This window comes from Chenopodium quinoa, unplaced genomic scaffold (assembly GCF_001683475.1).
Source record: "Chenopodium quinoa cultivar QQ74 unplaced genomic scaffold, ASM168347v1, whole genome shotgun sequence".
NCBI classification, from domain to species: Eukaryota; Viridiplantae; Streptophyta; class Magnoliopsida; order Caryophyllales; family Amaranthaceae; genus Chenopodium; species Chenopodium quinoa.
Genome location: NW_018742415.1, coordinates 639863 through 652774, shown reverse-complemented (window position 1 = coordinate 652774; position 12912 = coordinate 639863). Strand labels below are relative to the sequence as shown.

The 12912-nt window shown below is 37.4% G+C and overlaps 1 long non-coding RNA gene across 1 annotated transcript; it reads right to left on the bottom strand.

The window, feature by feature from the left end:
- Positions 1–482: 482 nt before the first annotated feature.
- On the bottom strand, positions 483–2996 carry LOC110706772. Its single transcript, XR_002508392.1, has 3 exons — positions 1791–2996; positions 1611–1656; positions 483–966 (listed from the first exon to the last, which is right to left on the bottom strand). It is a non-coding gene; the product is annotated as an uncharacterized LOC110706772 (long non-coding RNA).
- Between the last annotated feature and the right edge of the window lie 9916 nt (positions 2997–12912).

Here is a 12912-nt window from a genome sequence, read left to right as displayed (position 1 = left end):
TGGTAACACTTTTGAAAGTATTACTATAAACTCTCTTATGTAACATTTTTTTTATAGATTTAGTATCATTTTTAAAATGTTACATTTTATTTCTTAGGTAACACTTACTTACCTTTAGTACATTTATAATCATATAGTAACACTTTATCCAACATTTTGTATCACTTTTTCAAGCTAATGTATCACCGTCTTGATAATTTGGTAATATTTTTCAATCATCTTTTGACATATAGTAATACTTTATCCGACATTATGTATCACTTTTTGCAAACTAATTTAATAATAATAATAATAATAATAATAATAATAATAATAATAATAATAATTATTATTATTATTATTATTATTATTATTATTATTATTATTTTATTATTATTATTTAAAATATGCAACATTTTATTAATCTAAATACAAAAATAATATTAACATGTACAACAACCACGAATTTGAAAATAACATATACAATTGACAATAATTTGAATTGATATAATTTTATAGCATCTTAAAAAATGCCATAAACACCAAATTTTTTTATTGACTTAACAATCCAATGAACAAAACAAAAATAAAGTCAACTTCGGTCTCTAGATTAGACCAACAAATTCCTAAAGAGAAAAAAGCGAAATTAATGGCCAATAGGAGCAGCTAGCAGTAATAACCGATTGCAGCAGCTGGCAGTAATAGCAGCCAGCGGTAGCAACATTAGGTAGCAGCAACTTGGAGTAACAATAGTCAGCACTCCGTAGTACCAGGCCAGCAGACTACAGTAGCAGCCAATAGCAGTGAGCCAGTGATATTAACAGGCATCAGCAACAACAGTAGACATCTGTAACAGCAGAAACAGTAATAGTGACATTGGTTGCTACATGCTATGCAAGCATGTTTCTTGTGGCCTGTACCATAACAGAAGTTTTTGTTCCCATCGTCTCTTAACTTCCAATGCTTTATCTCATGGTTCTCACTCCCCTACTCATAAATGGAAGAGCATCCGTAAATAAAATGAGAATTGAAAAAAGTAGTAAACTGATAGTCTAAGAGTAAAATAATGCTTCTTATATCTGCCTTATTACAAATTTTTTTTGAAACACTCTACTCTCTTACATAGCATAAAGTAAATTGTAGACATTCTGGGGAAAATATGCTTAATAGCCCGTTTCTAATATATTAGCCAATTAAAATAGAATATATAATACATCTGAATTAAATAAAGCAACTTTGTCATCAAACTATAGTAGCAGCAACTTTTGTAAGAAACTGAAAATTAAATCTATGTACCAATAATAAAAGGAAAGGGAAAGCAAAACTACCAATAATTCCTACAACTATCTAATTATTAGCCATGTATCACAATTTTGGCCTCACCCAAAGATAAATTAGCATATAATTCACAATTTTGGCCTCACCCAAAACCTTACTACCCAATTTCGCTCATAGAATCCAATTCTGCAGCTACTTGAAGAAAAGGGATTAATTGCACTTAAACAACACCAATAAAACTCATCAGAATCCCAATTTCTAAAACAATGCTCAATAATTTAAATAGCAAGCAGAAAAATTCAAGAAACATAAAATAGCTAGTAAAAAAGCATTGAAGGTTAGATTAAGCTTACATTTTATTAGGATCAGCACTAGTGTAATCAGAGTAGGTATCAAAACCTATACAACATTCAAATCAGCAGAGTCAAATATTCATCACCCAACTTGTTCAAAGCAAGAATTAGAATGATCAGTCAAACAACTTTAAAAATCAGGAAGAAAAAGTATACATAAGGGGAGGGCCATGAAATTACCTCTCGATTAACAACATAAAATGGAGAAATTACGACAAACTATATCTTGCCAAATATCCCTCGAACTACAAGCAATAATCAATCAAGAAAGTAAGTAATAAGAAAGAAGAAGACGAGACGGAAGACAAACAATTTTACATACAAATATAATTTATTTGATGTGTATATAAAACAAGATACACAAATTAGTTTCTGATCAGTACATTTTTAACCCACCACAATGGCAATATAATCTAGATATACACACTAATCCAAGTTGCAACTTCAGGATCGGAAAAACAACAAATAAAAAAAATCAATTTGGAATAACACTTAAGATGTTCTAAATTAAAACCATCAGCTAAATTGATTGGGCTACACTACTTTTTTTAATCAAAGAAAGAGCTTATATTACATAAGGATGATAAAAATAAAAAAAAATAAAAAAAAAAATCCTATAACCTAAAGTTTTGAGGCAAAAACAGCCAGGCTGAATACCATGAAGCATAAATGAAAAATTTGTTGTCATGGCACCCAAGAGTGGATTAGCCCACATCAAAAGCTGAAAATAAAACCGAAAGTAAAGATAAAACATAAAGCTTAAGGTGCATAACTTGATTGCAATAAGAGCAAAGCAGGCAACAGCCAAATTAAAAGACAAGGAGTCAATAGTAGAATCAACAGGTTCAAGGCAAGTTCCGCAGTTCATCACACTAACCAATAAATGCAGCGCAATTTCTGAGCTGCCAACCTGCCATCACTCTAAATCGAGTTTACACTTCCCAAACAAAATTTATAAAATACATAATTTATTGTACAGCGATCATCAAATCGAACATTGTAGTGAAAAAACCCTAATTTATGAAATTGAAGAAAAAAAATAAGCAGAAATTGGGGGAAATACCTGCAAAAATGGGCGGACTGTGTCGGCACTCTATCGAACAGCGATCTCGAGGAATTTGGAGACCATGACCTGCTTATCGGAAGGAGATATAATGTCCTCTATTGATTTCGAGCTTCGTTGTCAATGGCGAATGAAAATCAATGAAAAGATTGATTGGGTTAATTACTGAGAAGCAAGTGAGAGGGTGGTAGCGGTGGAAGCCGAGGTAAGGAGGTACAGCATAAAGAGATGGTGAAAACTTAATTGAGGGATCCATGGAGAAATACAAGGGGGAAGAAATTTGTGAGGACGCGAGGTTGTGACACTGTGACTCTGTGAGGGTCGATTTTGATTAAAAAAAAATAGAGCATATCAAATTAAGTGGTTTTTTTAAATAAATAAAAAAATAATTTTTAAATGTTACAACCAAGTGTTACCTAATATCAGAGTGTTACAATAAAGTGTTACCTAATTTTAGAGTGATACAAAAAATGTTACCTAATACTATAATGTTACAAAAGTGTTACGTAAAAATCAAACAATCATGAAATTTTTAAAGTGTTACCAATGGGTGTTACTTAAGCTCAGTTTTGTAGTAGTGACTCCACAATGATATTATACCAAGCACACCTAGAGCAGTTCATCGAGCATTTTGAACATATTGATTTTAAATATCTCCCAAGGGATGACAATCAATTTGCCGATGCGCTAGCAAAATTAGCCTCAATGATCAACATTCCAAATCACTTAAATATGATGCCATTATGCGTTGATAGAAGAGAAGAACCAGCGCATTGCAACGCAATAGAGGAAATAAATGACATTGAAGGAGACAATCCTTGGTATGATCATATCCTCCAATATATTACGCATGGCACATATCCTGAAAATACTTCATCGAAAGATCAACGAGCCTTATGAACACTTGCGGCCCAATATGGTCTAATAAATGGTCAATTATGGAAAAAAGGACCTAATGGTCAAAGTTTACTATGTATAGGCCAACCGAAAGCCACACACCTTATGGAAAATACTCAAAAAGGTGTTTGTGGACCTCACATGAATGGTAAAATGCTTTCAAAATTAATTTCACGACAAGGGTACTATTGGTCCACTATGGAACATGATTACATACAATATGTAAAAAAATGCCCACAGTGCCAAATGTTCGCCAATTTACAACACCTTCCACCATCCGAACTATACAATCTCACTTCCCCTTGGCCTTTTTCGACTTGGGGAATTGACATAATTGGAAAAGTCTCTCCAATAGGATCAGGAGGGCACGAGTATGTATTAGTTGCCATTGATTACTTTACTAAGTGGATTGAGGCTACTTCTTACGTGAATATCACTTCTAAACATGTCGCAAAGTTTCTTGAACGAAACATATTATTTAGATATGGAGTTCCACATGAACTAATTAGTGATCAGGGATCTCAATTCAAAGCTGAAGTCGAGACCCTCTTAACTCGTTATAAAGTAAAACATCATCACTCATTTCCATACACACCTCAAATGAATGGAGCTTTAGAGTCGGTAAATAAAAATATAACAGTCATCATTAAGAAAATGACAGAAAATTACAAAGGCTGGCCAAATAAACTACACTTCGCATTATAGGGTTATAGAACGTCTATACGGACATCAATAGGAGTAACTCCATACTCCTTAGTTTTCGGAATGGACGCAGTTCAACCAGTCGAACTGGAAATACCATCCTACACATCGTACTTGACAGTAAGCTACTGGAAGCTGAATGGGTAAGAGCGAGGTATGAAGAACTTTTATTCCTCAATGAACGATGGTTAAGAGCTTTGCATCATGTACAAGTCTACCAAAGGCGCATTGCGCATCATTTCAATAAAAGAGTAAAACCTAGAAATATAAAAGAAGGTGACTTTGTAATAAAGGAGGTTAGGGGTCCACCAACCGATCCAAGAAGGAAATTCAAACCTTATTGAATAGGTCCCTACCGCGTAATTGTAATCCTATCAGGAGGAGCCGTCAGATTAATGGATATTGGAGGAGATGAAATTCGCCAATTAATAAACATTGATCGCCTTATGAAATATTACATATGAAATCCGGATAAAACTCGTTCACTCATACAACCATTTTTATTTAAGCATTCAATTGAAAGATTCTAAGTGTTATGCATTTTATCAAATAACACGATAAAATACATAACACTTGGGGGGGGGGGTAATTTAGAAATAAAAAAGCGCTCTAAGTGTTCAAATTTTTTTCGAACATCACAAAAAAATTCTTCACACTTGGGGTAGGGGGGTAACAATACAATTTTTTTAAGAAAATTTTTTCGAGACATTCGTAGCACAGGTGTCACGCGCAACTAGAAAAGTTGCGCGCGTATGTCACGCGCAATTGATTTTTTTGCGCGCGACAGGCTCGCGCAACTCTAGAAGTTGCGCGCGACACCTGATGACACACTGCATACCCAAATTTTTGGCGTTTGAATGAAGTTGCGATTTTAACTTACAGTAAAATAAGGGTGTTTCTTAAATATAACATATACTCGGAAAATAAAATTAAATTTTGATTTAATTCTTTTAAACAAGGTTTGATTAATTTTTTCATTTAATGTCTATCTAAGAGATTAAAGAAAAAAATACATAATAATATAAAAAAATAGAACTATGCAAAGACCTGATTTCGTAATGCGAATACGTAGGCAATATTTATGATTCGGTCATATCAAAATATAAAAATATAAAGCTCATTTTATTTCATTCAAAATTCAAAAGAGAGACATTATTGAACTAGATAGTAAACGAAAAGAAAACATAGTAGTGATTATACTATATTCGAAAAAAAAACTAATGATAAAATTGTGTAACACTCTAAGGTTTTACTATGTCCTCGATTGTCACAGATGATGGAGGAGTAGTTTCCATCGCAGCATTCTCAACAACCTTGGAGCTTTCCCCTACACTCTTCTTCTTCACCCAAACATTGTTTTTCAATTTAGGGGTTGGGGCCTTTGCAACCTGTTTTCCTTTCCCTTTGACTATTGGAGCTTTCTTGCAAGTATTTGGTGAAGGTTCTTTGATCTTCACACCTTGTTGCACAGGTTTAGAGGGAGCTTTCCTTTTTGTTTCCTTCGAACGAGCCTTAGGAGATGAGATGTCTAATTTTCTTCTCACTCCATTGTTTTGGCCACTCGGAGGAGTAGTAGTGGTTGAATGCATCAAAGGCTTAGGAGGATTGCGAGCGGTGGCCGCTTGGAGTTGAGATCTAGCCTTGTTTAATTTACCCTTAGCCGCCGCATTCATCCAAGCTTTGTAAAAGGAAGATAATGTGATACTCGTAGGAGGATTTTGTATTACCCACCTTGGAAGACTTGACCAATATTCCATCCAACGAGCAATCCTTTCGGGTTTAAAAGGTCACATCTTTAGGGGCATCACAATCTTGCGGAGGAATAAATTGCCTCATCCCATATTGTCTCATCACCCTACAAGGAAAAATATAAGTAGTACCTGATAGGCCTAAAAGCCTAATGTAAGGGCAATTGAGACTATTCCCAATCATGCTATTTATGTTCCACCAAGGAATCACAAACCGTATGTTAGGAACTCCATGACAGAAAAACGTCGTCCATTCTTTTTCATTCTTATGCTTATAAAGGATTCGACGTCCAGGAATGTCTTTACTCCATTACCCTCAAGGTTTTGAGGCTGATCAACAATTTGCAAACACTCCATGAGCCAAATATGAAAAAAAAGAAAAAAAAATTAGTTTACGATTTATTACACAAACTGGTGGCGCGCGCAACTAAACCAGTTGCGCGCACCCTCTGTGCGCAACTCAGAAGATTGCGCTAGTCATGCCAGCGCAACTTTTTAACTTGAGCTGATAAACGCCGAAAAAAAAACATATGTGTAGTAGGAGTGGATTTCCCGTGAAACTATTTTTATTAGGATCTCCTCTAAGGCAATTCAAGCACAAAACGGTTTCCACCAAAACCAAAGGAGAGGGTGAATGGCATCCCTCTATTTTCTCTACTATGGACACCATCGAATAATCTTAGTATTCTTTGCCTGTCCTAAGTAAACAATTAACAACAAGACAATAACATAAATCACGAATTTTAAAGCATTGTTTAGTCATGTTTTCATGAGGGGCAACGAAGTGTTCAATAAATTGAATTAAGTCCATGCCTTCTTCAGTTCCTATGTTGGTCATATCATTGTCGGACAAACCAAAAAATCTTTGGAATATAGGTTTGGGATCCGACAAGGTTGGCAAAATCTTTGTAGGGAAACCTAGCAAGGCCTCGAACTCACCAGGAAAGGGGACAATTTCGTCCCCTCTAAACAAGAAAAGATGGTGGTTAGAGTCCCAATGGTTGACTTCGGCATGAAGAAAATCAAAGTTAACCACTAGTTGCATATAATTCAACAAAGGGTCTAAGTGGTAAATTTTAAAAGCTAGTTTGTCCACGGTTGAAAGGGAGGTGACCCATTGCTTCAAACATTGTTCAAAGGTCTTCACCATTGTTCAAATAAAAAGAGAGAGAATAAGATTTTAGAGAGATTAATTCTTTTTAATTTCTTATGTTACTAAACGAATAAATGCGCGATGATCAAAAGCCTACACGAAACCACGTTTAAATAGAACCAAGAGGGGAAAATTTTCGGCAAATTCGACTTAAAGGAAAGTTCACTGACAGGTGGCGCGCGCAACAGAATTACATGCGCGGGACAGCCGCGCGCAACTCACTAAGTTGCGCGCGTCTCCCCTGGCGCGGCATGTAAGATTGGTTAATTTTCGTATTTTGGCTCATATAATGACGGAATCTTCACGAGATTTTAAGCCGAATCATACGCTTGCCTTCTAACACTTTGTGTCCCTTTTCTTGCCTACTTTCTTATTTTCTTTTTATTTTCTTTTATTTTCTTTTATTTTCTTTTTATTTTTTTTCCTTAGTATTTTCCTACTTTCTTTTTCTTTTTATTTTCCTACCTCTTTATTTTCTTTATTTATTTATTTATTTTCTTTTTTTTCCCTTCTTCTTTTTTCGAGTTTGTTTATTTTTTTGAGGGGGGTAAGCCGGGAACCCTTTCCCTCCCTCGGAAATTTTTCGCATTAATGTACACATGGAAACGAAAAAAAAAATAATGACATATATACACATGTGTCATATATACAAAAAAAAATACAAAAAATATATATACATAAGTTTCCTATAAAAGAAAAACATATAATAAATGTGTATAAAAGGAATCAGGGTGCTCGGCGACTACTAGATTGTTGCTGCACATCCTGCAAAATGCAAAACGAAGATTAATACATACAATATAATAACTTCGTTGCAAAAACAATAATATATAATAAAACTTACCGTGATCATCTGATGATCACGACATGACAAAGTCACGAGGGCTCTCAGATAAGCAGCTAGGAAAGCGCAAAAAGTCCTCACCGTACCGTACACGGTCTCCCGCGAAATCTATTCCTAAAATACAAGGACAGTTAGTAAACAAATGTATATGAAACGAAAAAGAAATAAATAGAAATATTTAAGTACATATACATAAAAGGCATACCGACTCAACCGTCTCAGGTACGAACAATATTCCCTCGTCATCCTCGGCTGCTGGGATGGTCACACGAATTACTGATCCGTCAACATCGGTATACGTGATCTCCGCTATAGAAGGCACCCAACCACCTAGCTCGACCCGCTAAAAATACATGTGATAAGAAACGATAAAAGGGTAAAACTTCAGAAAAATAAATAGAAATACGAAAAAAGAGAGTTAGAGTACTAACCGGAACAAAAGCCGGAAAAGTAGCCAGCCTGGATGCTATAAAAGCCGGATAAGAAGCATTCGGTAGCACTAGCTGCTCTGCTTGATAACCAATGATCGCTTGAGCTCTATCCTCGGTAGATAGCAGGTCTAGACGCAACATCCGGATCGGGGGTCGGTCGAAAGCTGCCAGTGAACACGCTCACCTAAAAACCAAGCGTCGGTCCTCTTGAACACCGAGAGTCCCGTATAGAGGGCCCGAAAACGGCAACGGATCATGCCAAACCGAATAGCCTTAGAGACTCCGACGAATAAAATCCAAGGACGGAGATCGATCTATAAAACACAACCACATGAAAAATCGTTAGAAAATGAATAAAAAAAAAGAAAGAGAACAGGTAGTTGGAATACTCACCGATGCACGAATCGCCGAAAGAATCCTCTGGCAAAAGTCGCGGATAAAGTAGCTCGTCTCCTCTTAATCACGACTAATCGATGGCCGATAGGAAAAGGAGTAGCCCCAAGCACCCTGGGGGCTAAGAAAGGCAGGACCGAGTATCACCAAGCCTGAAATCGAGAAAAGATAAGCCTAAAGGAAAAAACGAAAGTAATAACCGAAAAAAGCTTAAAACACATACCTCAAGGATACGACCATGCCATGTAAGAGAGATCCGAGGCACCTCATTAGCTGCCGTGGAATCCATGACCCGGGTCGCCTTGCCCATAGCTGTAAGCATACGGGCGTGCTACACCTCCGCCCAATTCAGGTTACCTACTTGCCCCAAATAACTGAGGCAAATAAGTAACCTAATGGAAAAACGCTCTCCTCGGTCACTCAAGATAGTGACGGAAAGAACATGGGCAATGTATATCCGAGCCAGCTGCTTAGGTGTACAATGTCGGTCAAGCTCGTCAGCCGACAAATCGTCGGCAAGAACCGAGTATGGACAAGATTGCACGTACACGTGAAGGGCCGACGCAAGACGGTCCCCCACAAGATCGCACAATCTCTCGTTTGACACCTTAACGAGCTTTATAACTACAGGCTCGCCTCCGAAAGGAAAACCCGTAATCATAGAGAAATCGAAAGGGGTAACCGTCATCTCTCGCCATGGAATGTGGAAAGTGTTGGTTGAATCCCACCAAAACTCCAGCAATCCACGAAGGAAAGCTGACGATGTAGACTGGCTCGATAAATCCCGAAGAGCCGCCAGCTGTGAGTCAATCCCAGAAACTGCTACCATCTCCTTTGCCACCTCGGGAAAACTCTCAAAACGGGCTCGCAGGTCACCAGAGCCGTACAAACGAATGCCAAGATCACTCTAAATAAAAAAAAACGGTTATGGTTTAAAAAGGAGAAGAAACAAAAGAAAAGAGAAAGAAGCAAAAGCACGGGAAACTCACGATGGCGTGCCACCCTCGGATCGAAACGTGGTGATCTGGGTCCCATTTAAGGACCCTAGGGTCCTAGTTGGGAGGAGCCTCCCAAATCACCTCCTCCTGGCGACGTCGATCGGCCGCGACGCGTCGCTCTCAAACCTCCTCTCAAGGACGAGTCACCCTCTTCCGAGGGCGAACTGCCTCGTCCGGACCAACGAGAACTTCCTCGGCATCGACAAACGGAGGCGAGTCCATGCTATGAAGGATAAAATTTCTTTAATTAGTTTATTTTATTTCCTAAACTAAACTAATATACGTATTCTAAGACCCATTTCGGCAGCATAACGGCTACCGATAGGACAAAATATGAAAATCGAACGCCACCAATGCTAAGGGGCTACGATACCTGCAGTTAAACTCAGTAAATAGGGCTTTTAACACCCACAAAAGCCATTCTATACCAGTTTCAACTAAGCATTCAAGGGATTATATTCACAAATATCAAAGAATCAACTAATTCTAGACGAATAACAGTAATATAAACATAATTATCGTCTACGAAATAATTTTGAGGTTCGAATATGGCAAAATGAGCTAAGAGTATGTTTCGCGCCATTTTACAACAATCCAAAATTCACAAAAAATGAATTATGAAAGCTATAATAATTCTATCATTATAATATACTTCATAATCAACAATTATAACCAAAATGAGCAAGAAAAGCAACAAAATCAAGCAAAAATTCGAAAAAAGAAGCAAGAACGAACTTGAACAAAGAAATGCTCATACAAGGTTCAATACTTAACCATTTTTCATGAAATTCGTTGCAAAACACTCCTTAAACATAGCATAACAACATAGACCAAACAATTTCAAGAAAAATAGGTCAAATAGAAAAACCCCAAATTTGAAACTTGGGGTTTAACGATTCAAAAATCGTTCGAATTCAGCCGAAAAAGAGAAAATTTTAGCAAAAAACTTACATTGGTTAAGGTAAATATGAATTGAGGACGATATTAGCTTCCTTTAGCTTCAAAAATTGCAAAAAAACGAGATTGTCGGAGAGCGAAAGAGTCGAAAAAGGCGAAGGAAGGAGAAAAATGGTGAAGTAAAAAATCGCGTCTGCGATTTTCACTTTACTGACATAAATGTCGCGCACAACTTTAGATTTTGCGCGTGACATACCAGCGCAACTTAGAAAGATGCGTGCGCCTGGCCAGCGCGACCTTTTGAGTTGCGCGCGGATATTGGTCACTAAAAGACCTGGATTTTGATTTTTATCCGTTTGATCATTTTTTGAACGGCTTTTGTTCGTTATTAGACGTAATGGCGTGCAAATTTTCAAAATTTTTTAATTTCTTTGCATATTGTAGTTTATTTTCTTTTTTTGTTAGTTTTTTGCATCATATTGCATGCACACCGTGCTTTGTGCCTTCCCCAAGCATACATTTTGAACGTTTTTCGTACGAGTGCCTTAAGACGTTCTGCGGTGGTGCTTTACGTAAAAGCACCCATAGACAGGTTTGTCATTTTAATGTATTGACGTTACAAATGTCCGGGTTTTCTTCTTTTTTCACGTCCGAAGCAAAAAGCAAGGCGTTTTCATGCATCGTAATATGCAAATGGCGTATCGTACGGCGTAAAATTTTACGGCGTAGGTGTTGCATAAAATTTCACTCAGCTCAAACTTTGCGAGATCACCCTCTCGGGACCAAAAGGTAGAGAATTACTGTAGGTGTTAGCTCAACGAGTCGACAGGCGCGCCGAACCTTCAGGGACAGACACTTATTGAATGGATACGGTAGTTAGTGCGCTTACTAACTTATCGGACAATTAGGGTGTCGAATCCACCCCCTGTATAAAGAAGCGACGAGACGATGTTGCGCCTATGTAATCACGTGCCCCCAGTCCTGAGACACGTGTACTCATCTTGTGGACAAAACTGATGAGAGAGTTGCTGACTTTCTTCCCTCTCACTGAATTTGGATATATGCCTCAAGTCCTGAGACATGTATTTCTATCTTATGGACATCCGGCTCGAATACCAGACCATTTCAGCTTGAATACCGAAAACCCCTTTTTTCATCTTTTACTTTGTTAAAGTCAAGCCAAAGTTTCAATGACATATTGAGGGACTTTAGACCAACCATGAAACGATTGAGAGGAAATCCTCCCCTTTTATCCTTTTAAAACCGATTTCTTCTCATTACCTAACATCTCTCAGAATACTTTTACTTGTAAGAGCGTTCTACAATTGCAAAGGATCAATCTAGATTCTTTAGCGCGTTAAGACTAGGAAGGACTTTTTCCAGCCTTAATAACTACTTGTTTCAAACAATTAGCGAACCAAGGATTGTTTCGACATCCTTAAACATTACTGAAAGATTATCTATCCATAGAGAACTTCGCAAAATGAGTCTCGAATTTATTTTCTTGACTAATTTGATCATGGTCTATTCGAGACTCGATTAAAGTGGGGGCTAACTGTAGACATCTACTTTTGGCCTCTTGTCCCGACAAGAAGTGCAATGATGATAAATAAAACCATCTTCATGTTGGATCGAAGTGAAGAATGCTTATGGATAACTAGTTAAGACACAAAACACAAAAGACTAGCCCAAATTAAAGAAAATCCAAAAAAAAAAGTTCCAATTAACTAAACCGGATCATAATTAGGCTTAAGCTCGTGCTTTAACCCTAATAATGACGGATTTAGGAGCGCCTAGGTTAAAACTTAGTGTTGCCACAGAAAAAGCCGCACGCATCTTACAAAGTCGCGCAGGGCTGCCGCCCAACTATTTCTGTTGCGCGCGACACCCAGCGCAACTTTCAAAGTTGCGCTTTAGAAGATTCAGAATTATTTGGAATTATACGGAACATATAAATTCGAATCTTACCATAAAGCGGCGCACAAATAGTTGCGCTGCTCATAGCAGTGCAACTTTATAACTTGCGCTGGGATGCCGCGCTCAACTTCATTTGTTGTGCGCGATACCTTCTACCGCAGATTGCTCGAAACCCTAAACGTTATCGTTCCCTGTAAATACGAGCTTAAACCGAGGCTTCAACAGACATAAATTAACCTAAAACTCTGGCGAAATAACT